Here is a 14,377-nt window from a genome sequence, read left to right as displayed (position 1 = left end):
TGGCCGAGGAGGGTCATTCGGCCGAGGAGGGTCATTTTTTAAAAATGGCCCTGCTTGGCCATGGCCGAGCAGGGCCAAACAATATGACGCAAAAATGGCCCTCCTCGGCCATGGCCGAGGAGGGTCATTTTAAAAATAAAATAAAAAACCATACTCACGTGGCCGAGGAGGGTCATTCTGCCGAGGAGGGTCATTTTTTAAATGGCCCTGCTCGGCCATGGCCGAGCAGGGCCAAACAATATGACGCAAAAATGGCCCTCCTCGGCCATGGCCGAGGAGGGTCATTTTAAAAATAAAATAAAAAACCATACTCATGTGGCCGAGGAGGGTCATTCGGCCGAGGGGGGTCATTTTTTAAAAATGGCCCTGCTCGGCCATGGCCGAGCAGGGCCAAACAATATGACAAAGAAATGGCCCTCCTCGGCCATGGCCGAGCAGAGCCAAAACAATATGACAGAAATGGCCGTCTGTGCCGCTAGCCATGGGGTGAGCGTCGTTCGCGTTGACGCTCTGTTCTGTTGGACGCTCTGTTCTGTTGGACCTATATATATATACTATGCAGCCCCCGGTCTACTCGGCCGAATACTCGAGAAATCGTGTGTTAGGCCTAGGGTTAAATGAGGAGCTGTCCATGATTAATACAGCAAAGCTTCGGACGAAGAAAATGTGGTATAACACCTCAACCGTCGCCAGCGTTAGATTAGATCCTTCGGTTTCCTGTAAGTGCTCAGTGCATGCTGGTTACTTACCTGGGGACCTCAGGCTATCATGTTCATAAACATATTCATAGAGATTAGGCGGAATGACAGGCTGAGCGCGGCCCAGTAAGCTGGTTACATGCCGTAACTATATAGCCATGGTTGTTCTTGTATCACGTGGTGACCCCCACTGTCGCTTCACTATAGTATCGTCTTCGACGATACAGGGGGAGCCCCGCACTTCGTGCGCGGCGGGTCATACAACGTATGTAATTTTGAATTTACACATAAGCGCTGACCTTTGACCGGCGATAATTTCGGCTAGGAACAATATTTTTCCATGGGACCAAAAGCAGCTGATAGATATCACTCCCCTTTGATTCACGATGTCAATCCTTCCTAGCTCAGCGAGGTCCAGTGGTGCATCTCGCCGATCTGTGGTTGCGACACGAATTATTTGATGCGCGGTGCGGCCCAGTAGTGCATTACGCTACAACACTCCCGGCCTATTAATAACATTTATAAAGTCGATTTCGAGAGAATTTTGATGAAGACCCTCCCGATCCCCCCGGCCCCCTTAATATATAAAATATAATACAATTACATGTCACATAATTCAATTATTATTACTAATTGGGTAGTTAAATTGAATGAAACTTGTGCTACAAATTTGTACGCAGAACTGCGTACTGCTTAGTACTTTTATTTATGCTTGAGCGGTACTAATGTTCACGGAGGCTCACGCACGAAATCAATCACAAATAACGAACGCACGGTTTTTTGGAATCTCTCCATTATTTAATCGGATTGCAGTGTTCACGGCCTGTACTGCGCCAAAGACAGAAATATCCTTTAAATTATCTAAATTTAGGCTCTATAGTAATTAAGAAATGTGACATGTAATTATAAGATAACAATTATACGCAATGCAAACAATTCCACCCTGCTGCGCTGCAGCAGGGCCATCAAGTGAAATGACCACCCTTACGTTTTACTTTGAACAACCATGGCTATATAGTTACGGCTTGTAACCAGCTTACTGGGCCGCGCTCAGCCTGTCATTCCGCCTAATCTCTATGAATATGTTTATGAACATGATAGCCTGAGGTCCCCAGGTAAGTAACCAGCATGCACTGAGCACTTACAGGAAACCGAAGGATCAAATCTAACGCCGGCGACGGTTGAGGTGTTATACCTCAGCCGAATGACCCTCCTCGGCCACGTGAGTATGGTTTTTTATTTTATTTTTTAAAATGACCCTCCTCGGCCATGGCCGAGGAGGGCCATTTTTGCGTCATATTGTTTGGCCCTGCTCGGCCATGGCCGAGCAGGGCCATTTTTTAAAAATGACCCTCCTCGGCCGAATGACCCTCCTCGGCCACGTGAGTATGGTTTTTTATTTTATTTTTTAAATGACCCTCCTCGGCCATGGCCGAGGAGGGCCATTTTGCGTCATATTGTTTGGCCCTGCTCGGCCATGGCCGAGCAGGGCCATTTTTAAAAAATGACCCTCCTCGGCCGAATGACCCTCCTTGGCCACGTAAGTATGGTTTTTTATTTTATTTTTAAAATGACCCTCCTCTGCCACCATAGAGATCATTCACGATTAGCGACCATTTAGATACTCAATTAAAATAAAACAAATTTTTTTAAATAAAATAAAATTTTGTTTTGAACCCACAATAAATTTTGAATTCATATATAGTCCATTTCGGAGACGTGCAAAAGTTTTTATTGTAGGCATGGTTTGGGCAAGCGAATTAGTAAAAGCAGGGGGGACGGGGTACAAATTGTTAAAATATTAATTACGTAAAAAATATTTGTACCACGTGGTGATCCCCACTGTCGCTTCACTATAGTGTAGAGTTTCTACGATACAGGGGAAGCCGCGCACTCGTGCGCGGCGGGTCATACAACGTATGACAAAAAATATCAATTACGTAATATCGTTAACGACCCCTAAATCATTTTACAATCGACTGTCACGTAATTTAATTTTAAACCAATTTTCTAGCTGGCCGGCCCTTGAATGATTGTCAAAAATTTGAGTCCTCTAATCTGATCCCGACCCTAATAACCCTTACCCAATATTTTGTATAAGCGCGTTGCACTACTATAGTTGTAGCGCGATGCGTTATATACTGTGCCGCGCCGCGCACTCAATGAGGCTTCTCACAGCGACAGCTACACTCCTGCGCGCAGTGTTGTGACCTCCCTTCGTCGTAATTAGCTCGTATTCAGATTGAACAATTTTGAAGTCAAATAAATGTTGTTTCTTTTGGACTTAAATAAACAATATGGATGTAGTCCGAAAGTAATTTGTCTACTAAATAACATTTTGAAACTATGAACAAAATTGGCGAAAATTTGCCGTAGATTTGACCAAAAAACTACGCGCAGAACTAAATATTTCTTCATAGACGCGTGAAAATTTTTGAGTTTAACATTGAATATTTTAGCTTGGTTATTGTAATACTTAATTTTCAAGTCTCTATCCGATAACTAAATATTTTATCTTTACGACAGTATAAAATTTGTTTGTATATTTGCTAAATTAAAAAAACAGTAGGAATAGAAACGTCGAAGGTCTTGCGCTTATTTCAGTCCCAAAATATACTCTAATCATAAACTTCATAAAACCCACTGAAAATGATGTCTACAGGCATATTAAGCCCTTACACCTTCCCAAATCATTTAGCAAGGATTCAGAGCCAGTTTTTAAAATTAGCTTTCGAATATCATTGTTAAGACATAAAACTATAAATAAATGAGTGCCTTTTTCTCTTTCGTCTCGATAGTTTCTCTTTCATTTTAACATTATACATTAGTAAAAGCAATCAGCGATCTTTATTAATCATTGAAGGAGTAGAGTAATTGGTCCTCGTCAATGTTTAGTGTCTGATTACAGTTTCGGTCCGACCTCCACAACTGAAAAGATATTGGGGGTATTATCAGTTATGTAAATGGAAAAATTATATTTGCATCATAAAACTATGAAAACATTGAAACTAATGTTTTTGAAGGCTCGCCTATTCGTTTAAGCAATCAAATAGTCAGTGCATGCACAGTAAAGAACAGTTGAAGGCACCGGAATGTTTCAAATGTAACCTCTGTCTACTATCAAGTATCAGACCACACACTCCACTGTCCACTATGTACTATAATGTACATCACTACAATGGCAATTAAAATGTGTTCCCGGCATTTTAAAATGCGCGCATCTTGCGCCGTGACCATGACGGTCACAGCGCATGCTGGTGAACGGAGGTAGGCTGGTGAACGAGTTATTGGGACAAAATTGGAACATTTTGGAACATTGGTTACATCGGTTGTAGACATGCAGTGATTCCCAAACTTGGTTTGAGTGGTCCTAGGACCAATCTAAACGCTTTCCGGCCAGTTTTAAACCGTTCTGAGCACTTTTAGTTTTAGGAGAATATTAATTTTTGTTCATTTTCGTGCATTCCATGAACCTGGGTAATTTTCATGCTCATTGGAATTTAGAAGGTAAAATAACTCACATAACAGTGCTCCCGACAAGTTTCACGGATATAGTGATTGAGTTTCTAGTCACCTAGCCTCTTGGCCTGAAAGATTTCTTGTTCGGCAGGGTGACTGCTTGAACGTCAACTTCAACCTTTCCCACTGTGCACTGCATCGAATCGAGGTAGAGTTGTTAACTGAAATATTGCATTCAGTCTAGCGACCTTTAAATCTGGGTCAAACTTAGTATTTATGAAAGTTTCGCAAAATTTTATTGATTACAGAGGGTGTGTCACGCCACTCTCTCCTTAAGATCTTGCAGATGTTAGCACCATACCGTACCTGTTCATTATAATAGCCCTAGACTATTGCATGAGACAAGCCTTAAGCAAGCACCCTGAAATAGGATTTACCATTAAAAGCCTTATAGGAGTAGGAGAGTCAAGGTGGAGAAGATATCGGTCACTGGTTTTGTGGATGACATTGCTCTGATAGCAGATACTGAAAAGGAGACAGAGACGCTGATGCAAGAGATAGAAAGGGTTGCTGCCACAGTGGGACTTAGAATGAATGAAGGGAAAAACTAAATTCATTACTCAGAACATCGAGAACCCTGATACCATCAAGTCTCTGGGTAACCATGCTGAAAGAAAGCCTGTCTCTGAAGAAGGATAGACGATAAAAACGTGATACGATACGGTATGTTGAAATAAAGCCAGTCTCTGAAGAAGGAGAGATGATAAATACGTGATACGAAACGGTATGCGAAAGCTATGTAGTTGATCAGACTTAAAGTTACGTGTTCTTAAGAGGGTGAGAGGTTCTTTAGTAAGGCCGACTGATTAAATGAGGCTCTGAAATGAACAGGAATCTAGCAATAATAGCATGGAGAGTGGGGAAAATCAAAACGCGGAATAATAATCTAACTCTAAGTTAACGATAAACTGGTACAGAAATCAAAAGTCTAGGAGTAGTAAATAGCTGTGAACCAAACAAACAGAATGGCACCCGTGCATGATATATTAAAATATGTACCGTTCTAGGATGCCTCCACAAACTTTTGCTCCTCTGTAAATGCACGTGTTAGTGCTGTAGCGAAAGCTATGTAGTTGATCAGACTTCAAGTTACGTGTTCTTATTAGGGTGAGAGGTTCTTTAGTAAGGCCGACTGATTAAATGAGGCTCTGAAATGAACAGGAATCTAGCAATAATAGCATGGAGAGTGGGGAAAATCAAAACGCGGAATAATAATCTAACTCTAAGTTAACGATAAACTGGTACAGAAATCAAAAGTCTAGGAGTAGTAAATAGCTGTGAACCAAACAAACAGAATGGCACCCGTGCATGATATATTAAAATATGTACCGTTCTAGGATGCCTCCACAAACTTTTGCTCCTCTGTAAATGCACGTGTTAGTGCTGTAGCGAAAGCTATGTAGTTGATCAGACTTCAAGTTACGTGTTCTTATTAGGGTGAGAGGTTCTTTAGTAAGGCCGACTGATTAAATGAGGCTCTGAAATGAACAGGAATCTAGCAATAATAGCATGGAGAGTGGGGAAAATCAAAACGCGGAATAATAATCTAACTCTAAGTTAACGATAAACTGGTACAGAAATCAAAAGTCTAGGAGTAGTAAATAGCTGTGAACCAAACAAACAGAATGGCACCCGTGCATGATATGTTAAAATATGTACCGTTCTAGGATGCCTCCGCAAACTTTTGCTCCTCTGTAAATGCACGTGTTAGTGCTGTAGCGAAAGCTATGTAGTCGATCAGACTTCAAGTTACGTGTTCTTATTAGGGTGAGAGGTTCTTTAGTAAGGCCGACTGATTAAATGAGGCTCTGAAATGAACAGGAATCTAGCAATAATAGCATGGAGAGTGGGGAAAATCAAAACGCGGAATAATAATCTAACTCTAAGTTAACGATAAACTGGTACAGAAATCAAAAGTCTAGGAGTAGTAAATAGCTGTGAACCAAACAAACAGAATGGCACCCGTGCATGATATATTAAAATATGTACCGTTCTAGGATGCCTCCACAAACTTTTGCTCCTCTGTAAATGCACGTGTTAGTGCTGTAGCGAAAGCTATGTAGTTGATCAGACTTCAAGTTACGTGTTCTTATTAGATTTAGGGTGAGAGGTTCTTTAGTAAGGCCGACTGATTAAATGAGGCTCTGAAATGAACAGGAATCTAGCAATAATAGCATGGAGAGTGGGGAAAATCAAAACGCGGAATAATAATCTAACTCTAAGTTAACGATAAACTGGTACAGAAATCAAAAGTCTAGGAGTAGTAAATAGCTGTGAACCAAACAAACAGAATGGCACCCGTGCATGATATGTTAAAATATGTACCGTTCTAGGATGCCTCCGCAAACTTTTGCTCCTCTGTAAATGCACGTGTTAGTGCTGTAGCGAAAGCTATGTAGTCGATCAGACTTCAAGTTACGTGTTCTTATTAGGGTGAGAGGTTCTTTAGTAAGGCCGACTGATTAAATGAGGCTCTGAAATGAACAGGAATCTAGCAATAATAGCATGGAGAGTGGGGAAAATCAAAAAGCGGAATAAATAATCTAACTCTAAGTTAACGATAAACTGGTACAGAAATCAAAAGTCCGAACACGGAGTCTAGGAGTAGGAAATAGCTGTGAACCAAACAAACAGAATGGCACCCGTGCATGATATGTTAAAATATGTACCGTTCTAGGATGCCTCCGCAAACTTTTGCTCCTCTGTAAATGCACGTGTTAGTGCTGTAGCGAAAGCTATGTAGTTGATCAGACTTCAAGTTACGTGTTCTTATTAGGGTGAGAGGTTCTTTAGTAAGGCCGACTGATTAAATGAGGCTCTGAAATGAACAGGAATCTAGCAATAATAGCATGGAGAGTGGGGAAAATCAAAACGCGGAATAATAATCTAACTCTAAGTTAACGATAAACTGGTACAGAAATCAAAAGTCTAGGAGTAGTAAATAGCTGTGAACCAAACAAACAGAATGGCACCCGTGCATGATATATTAAAATATGTACCGTTCTAGGATGCCTCCACAAACTTTTGCTCCTCTGTAAATGCACGTGTTAGTGCTGTAGCGAAAGCTATGTAGTTGATCAGACTTCAAGTTACGTGTTCTTATTAGGGTGAGAGGTTCTTTAGTAAGGCCGACTGATTAAATGAGGCTCTGAAATGAACAGGAATCTAGCAATAATAGCATGGAGAGTGGGGAAAATCAAAACGCGGAATAATAATCTAACTCTAAGTTAACGATAAACTGGTACAGAAATCAAAAGTCTAGGAGTAGTAAATAGCTGTGAACCAAACAAACAGAATGGCACCCGTGCATGATATGTTAAAATATGTACCGTTCTAGGATGCCTCCGCAAACTTTTGCTCCTCTGTAAATGCACGTGTTAGTGCTGTAGCGAAAGCTATGTAGTCGATCAGACTTCAAGTTACGTGTTCTTATTAGGGTGAGAGGTTCTTTAGTAAGGCCGACTGATTAAATGAGCTCTGAAATGAACAGGAATCTAGCAATAATAGCATGGAGAGTGGGGAAAATCAAAACGCGGAATAATAATCTAACTCTAAGTTAACGATAAACTGGTACAGAAATCAAAAGTCTAGGAGTAGTAAATAGCTGTGAACCAAACAAACAGAATGGCACCCGTGCATGATATGTTAAAATATGTACCGTTCTAGGATGCCTCCGCAAACTTTTGCTCCTCTGTAAATGCACGTGTTAGTGCTGTAGCGAAAGCTATGTAGTCGATCAGACTTCAAGTTACGTGTTCTTATTAGGGTGAGAGGTTCTTTAGTAAGGCCGACTGATTAAATGAGGCTCTGAAATGAACAGGAATCTAGCAATAATAGCATGGAGAGTGGGGAAAATCAAAAAGCGGAATAAATAATCTAACTCTAAGTTAACGATAAACTGGTACAGAAATCAAAAGTCCGAACACGGAGTCTAGGAGTAGGAAATAGCTGTGAACCAAACAAACAGAATGGCACCCGTGCATGATATGTTAAAATATGTACCGTTCTAGGATGCCTCCGCAAACTTTTGCTCCTCTGTAAATGCACGTGTTAGTGCTGTAGCGAAAGCTATGTAGTTGATCAGACTTCAAGTTACGTGTTCTTATTAGGGTGAGAGGTTCTTTAGTAAGGCCGACTGATTAAATGAGGCTCTGAAATGAACAGGAATCTAGCAATAATAGCATGGAGAGTGGGGAAAATCAAAACGCGGAATAATAATCTAACTCTAAGTTAACGATAAACTGGTACAGAAATCAAAAGTCTAGGAGTAGTAAATAGCTGTGAACCAAACAAACAGAATGGCACCCGTGCATGATATATTAAAATATGTACCGTTCTAGGATGCCTCCACAAACTTTTGCTCCTCTGTAAATGCACGTGTTAGTGCTGTAGCGAAAGCTATGTAGTTGATCAGACTTCAAGTTACGTGTTCTTATTAGGGTGAGAGGTTCTTTAGTAAGGCCGACTGATTAAATGAGGCTCTGAAATGAACAGGAATCTAGCAATAATAGCATGGAGAGTGGGGAAAATCAAAACGCGGAATAATAATCTAACTCTAAGTTAACGATAAACTGGTACAGAAATCAAAAGTCTAGGAGTAGTAAATAGCTGTGAACCAAACAAACAGAATGGCACCCGTGCATGATATGTTAAAATATGTACCGTTCTAGGATGCCTCCGCAAACTTTTGCTCCTCTGTAAATGCACGTGTTAGTGCTGTAGCGAAAGCTATGTAGTCGATCAGACTTCAAGTTACGTGTTCTTATTAGGGTGAGAGGTTCTTTAGTAAGGCCGACTGATTAAATGAGGCTCTGAAATGAACAGGAATCTAGCAATAATAGCATGGAGAGTGGGGAAAATCAAAAAGCGGAATAAATAATCTAACTCTAAGTTAACGATAAACTGGTACAGAAATCAAAAGTCCGAACACGGAGTCTAGGAGTAGGAAATAGCTGTGAACCAAACAAACAGAATGGCACCCGTGCATGATATGTTAAAATATGTACCGTTCTAGGATGCCTCCGCAAACTTTTGCTCCTCTGTAAATGCACGTGTTAGTGCTGTAGCGAAAGCTATGTAGTCGATCAGACTTCAAGTTACCGTAGATTGGGGTAAAATCGCCGTGTCGGGGAACTTCGCCACTATTTTTCAAATAATCATTTTACTGTTTTGAATTGTTAGGAGATTGAGTTTTTGTATAGTATTGTGTTGAACAAATGGTTATAAAGGTATTCCTATTCAAAAATAAACGTTTACTATGTTAATTAAACTCAGGCAACATGAAATATTGCTATAAAGTGGCTAAAATTTCCTGCTTGCATATTTCCCATATTTTACAATTATATCCTTAATTAATTCTGTGTGACATCATTAGCATATGTCCTGTTCATTTAAGGGCAAATTTAGTTAGCCATGATGCACACAACTGATATTATAAAGTTTTCAAATTTGTGTGTGGCGAAGTTACCCTCTTCTGATCCCATCTGTTCGGCGAAGTTTGGCGCGAAATTCGCGCGCGGCTGGCAAAGTCACGCACGTGCATTGGCGAAGTTCGACTACATTTCTACTTCATCCCGGCGATGTTACCCGCAGCATGGCGATGTTACCCCGGCGACCAAATTGCCCATTGTAACACGCAGGCTAGAGCTAGATAAGTAAAATTGGCAGGTATATCAAGGAAATATAATTGAGTTTCGAGTGGTATGGTGCTTAGCACCGAATATGGTATAGTTTCAGAATGGCGAAGTTACCCCATATTGCAGGGTAACTTCGCCCTGATTTCAGTGGCACCAATCTAGCTGACTATTTATGCCTGGCTGATGTGGTTCATACGAAAACATTTGCTTTACCAATCCTGTTCATATGAGCTATAAACTTTTTCAAGTACTCGTGTAGTATTTTCTAAATAACATGAAATAGCTGTAAAACATGGCGAAGTTCCCCCATTCTACGGTACGTGTTCTTATTAGAGTGAGAGGTTCTTTAGTAAGGCCGACTGATTAAATGAGGCTCTAAAATGAACGGGAATCTAGCAATAATAGCATGGAGAGTGGGGAAAATCAAAACGCGGAATAAATAATCTAACTCTAAGTTAACGATAAACTGGTACAGAAATCAAAAGTCCGAACACGGAGTCTAGGAGTAGGAAATAGCTGTGAACCAAACAAACAGAATGGCACCTGTGCATGATATATTAAAATATGTACCGTTCTAGGATGCCTCCGCAAACTTTTGCTCCTCTGTAAATGCACGTGTTAGTGCTGTAGCGAAAGCTATGTAGTCGATCAGACTTCAAGTTACGTGTTCTTATTAGGGTGAGAGGTTCTTTAGTAAGGCCGACTGATTAAATGAGGCTCTAAAATGAACGGGAATCTAGCATGAAGACTGGGGAAAGTCAAAAAGCGGAATAAATAATCTAACTCTAAGTTCTCCACTACCTGAATATTGATCGGGAACAGGTTAGCCGCGTATGTGGAAAGAGTGAGTTAGATTATAGGTAACAACGGGTAGTCTCAAGCTACCCGTCTTTGCACCGTAACTTAGCCATCTGATCTAGAAGAGGAAGGGAGGTTATCATCTACACATACTGTATTAGGAAGTTAATCGTGTCCTAGCTACAGATCATACCTTATTAAGAAGTTTATCGTATCCTGAAAAAAAATACCTTATTAGGAAGTTTATCGTGTCCTAGAAACAGGCCATATAACAGAATTATCACTTTCTCCTCCTCCCAATCCACAGTATTCCGGAGTTTCTGCAACGTCACTAAAACTGCAAAACATTGTAAGTTCATATGTAGATTCTATAAAAGGTTTGAATTAAAGCAGAGAGGTTAATAAGCACTTATCATATTTAGATTATATGTTATAGTTCAGTCAGTTTTTTTTGAGACGCCTCCATGAACCACCACGGGGCGACCTGCCCAGTAGTAAGAGCTGCCCAGTAGTAAGAGCTGCAGGAAATCACAAAAGCAATGAGGAATGTTGAAATTAAATGACTTTTGTCATTTATGGGTGCTTGTATAATAATTTTACCGCAAGATTTTGATAATCTTTGTAATAAACTAGTGCAATGATTGGACAAGTCACAATCAACAATGATAAAAGTGTTTTATATAAAATAACCTAAAGCGAGAATGTCGTTAGTTAACTATAAAATACAGTACCAAGCGATGTATTAAAGTAACACAATTATACTCGTTCTAATTGATATAAGCTTACTTTGATTCAACGAAAACCTACCTTTTATCTGCTTTCGTGAAATTCAAAAGTGATGTTAAAGTAACACGAGCCCTTTAAAGCTTGCAGGGGTTCCTCCTATTATCGTTGATCAATTATGTACTAAGTACACTATGTAATACAGCAAAGTCGTCAGTCGATAACTGCTGTTAAAGCCATGAAAGTTCAAAGCGAGTGCAGAAACAAGAAATGGCGCGAAATCATAATGTTCAAGCCACACGTACAACGTATGATCTGCATTATGCTCCTTCATCAACTCATTCTAGTTTTAAACGATTTTGACACGCTAAAATGCGCGCGTGGATTTGCGCGGCGCGTAGAAAAATTTTAAAGCTGTCGGATAGAGGTTAATAAATTTTTCTACTGTCAACACAGCCCAAGTTATTCATGTTTTAATATCAAAAAATGTCCGATTTTTTTGTATTATTTTTAACTGATTTCCTTTTCAAATCGCTGCCACATCAAAATTATTTTACGAAAGTACATTAAATTTTCACAGAAAGCAAGCTGAATCGTTTTAGAACTAAATTAAAAAAGAATTTAATATAAAAATGTTAAAACTTTAAAATTATCGATGGAATAAATTGCCAACGTCCAAATATGTGTAAAATACGACGAAGAGCGGTCACAACACTGCGCGCAGCGGTGAGCTAGATCGGCGAGATGCGCTACTGTGCCGCGCCGAGCTGCCATGAATTGACATCGTCAATTAACACTATTAGCTGAGCTGGGCCGCGATGCGCATCAAATAATGTTTCTCACAACCTTCTGCATTTTGCTTCACTAAATTGGCGAAATGCTTGTCATACGTTGTATAGCCCGCCGCGCACGAGTGCGCGGCCGGCTACCATGTATCGTAGAAACGCTAACTTAGTGAAACGACAATCGGAGTCACGACGTGATACAACGAAATGCATTACTGGACAGTGGGCCTCCGCGCCGAGCTGCGAAGCTGAAGGATGCAGATGCAATGAAGGATTGACATTGCATCGCGAATTAACCCAATCTTTAACAATTGAAAGCGCATACGCTAAAACTGGAGACACAGGAGGACTATAGTGCAAAGAAACTGCTGCCAAGTACTGCTGCTAACTTTTAACTTTGCACTATAGTCCTATTGTGGAAACCCTACCTGTCACCAAAATGTAACTGGTTCGAACGGAGAAATTAGGTTTCACGCAGGAATTAAGTCTCACCCAGGCCCGTGATATGTATACTATATTTGGAATACTTCGCCGCTTCGACGCGCCGCGCAAACTAGTAGCATTCTTGCTTCGCATCGACAAAATCGTTCGCATCGACAAGATCGTTCGCATCGACAAGTAAAGATCGTTGACCATTGTTAATGGTCTGGCCCGATGCGCGCTACTTCGCAGCACTTGCCATCGAGAATTTACGGATGTTACTCGTCTAAATTTCTTCGAAGTAGCGCGCGCTGCTTTCTTCTCGATGGCACGAGCTACGAAGTAGCGCGCGCCGGGCCGGATCATTAACAATGGTCAACATCAAGAAGAAAGCGGTGCACGCTACTTCGAAGAAATTTAGACGAGTATCATCTGTCAATAACATCCATTTTTTGGCTTTGCAGATAACAGATTAAAAAATCACATTTTCTCTCATAACTTCAAAGGGAAACATTTTAGGGTGTTTTGTTGTTCATAACTTTAGGCAGTGCGCCATCGACAGTAAGACGCGCGCGCTGACCATTGAATGGTTTTTTAGCTCGTATTTCGGCCAGCACATTATTTCGGAAACAATCAAAAAGTTATAATACTTCCCATATAACAATTTTGTTGAAATTTGGTCAGCGTACGTAAACACTTATAAATCAAGAGGCTTGCATATAATGAACATATTGACACGGGTGCAGAGTTGAGTCTGTACGGAACCTAGTAGTTTCAGATTCTTGTTTAACTTGCCGTACAGCAAGGTCATCCACTACTTTAGCCCGGCGAGGCACATAACTCCCTCTACAACTCCATATCAAATGTTTCATATATACTAGCCAAGTTCACAAGATATATCCTTGTGTTTGAGAAGAGCTCGTTAGAACTGCTTCCTTTCCCTTCAGTATCCCACAGTCTCTCGAGTTTCGTAACTGCCAGAGAACTCTCTTAAACAATTACTAGACTCGGTGATTATAAATCAAGAGGCTTGCATATAATGAACATATTGACACGGGTGCAGAGTTGAGTCTGTACGGAACCTAGTAGTTTCAGATCCTTGTTTAACTTGCCGTACAGCAAGGTCATCCACTACTTTAGCCCGGCGAGGCACATAACTCCCTCTACAACTCCATATCAAATGTTTCATATATACTAGCCAAGTTCACAAGATATATCCTTGTGTTTGAGAAGAGCTCGTATTTCGGCCAGCACATTATTTCGGAAACAATCAAAAAGTTATAATACTTCCCATATAACAATTTTGTTGAAATTTGGTCAGCGTACGTAAACACTTATGTTCTACTGAACCTAAATTAGTTTGAGCAATTTCGATGGTCAGAATTTGAGTTATCAACGAATTTATACCTATTTTGTCATTTTTAGACCTCTTAATCAAGGCCAATATCTCCCAACTAAATTAGGTTCGGTAGTTAAGTATGATTGGAAGGTTCTGACAAATTTTCAGCATGATTCATGTTCAGGAACCGAAGATATGATAGAATAATACGACAAAAATCAACGAATTTCGTCAAATTACGCGACTTTTACACCTAATTTTGCTCCAAAAGCCGCGCACCATCAAATATGGCACCTAGGCGAAACTCACTGATCATTCCAAAAAGGTATAACAAATTTGGTACTGTGAAAATTCTTACAGTCTCTAGAAAATAATGGTACAAAAATTTTGACAATCCGAGCAAGTTTATTTTTTATCGTGCACCCCCTAATAACTTACATATAAATGTGCTAGTTTCTA

The 14,377-nt window shown here is 40.3% G+C and overlaps 1 long non-coding RNA gene across 1 annotated transcript; it reads right to left on the bottom strand.

The window, feature by feature from the left end:
- Window positions 1-3,000: 3,000 nt before the first annotated feature.
- On the bottom strand, window positions 3,001-11,552 carry LOC134821894 (uncharacterized). The gene is made up of 4 exons (XR_010161078.1): window positions 11,459-11,552; window positions 10,882-10,988; window positions 4,220-4,378; window positions 3,001-3,626 (listed from the first exon to the last, which is right to left on the bottom strand). It is a non-coding gene; the product is annotated as an uncharacterized LOC134821894 (long non-coding RNA).
- Between the last annotated feature and the right edge of the window lie 2,825 nt (window positions 11,553-14,377).

Source organism: Bolinopsis microptera, chromosome 10, assembly GCF_026151205.1.
Source record: "Bolinopsis microptera isolate Bmic1 chromosome 10, MBARI_Bmic_1.0, whole genome shotgun sequence".
Lineage (NCBI taxonomy): Eukaryota > Metazoa > Ctenophora > Tentaculata > Lobata > Bolinopsidae > Bolinopsis > Bolinopsis microptera.
This window is presented reverse-complemented; position numbering and strand designations above follow the sequence as displayed.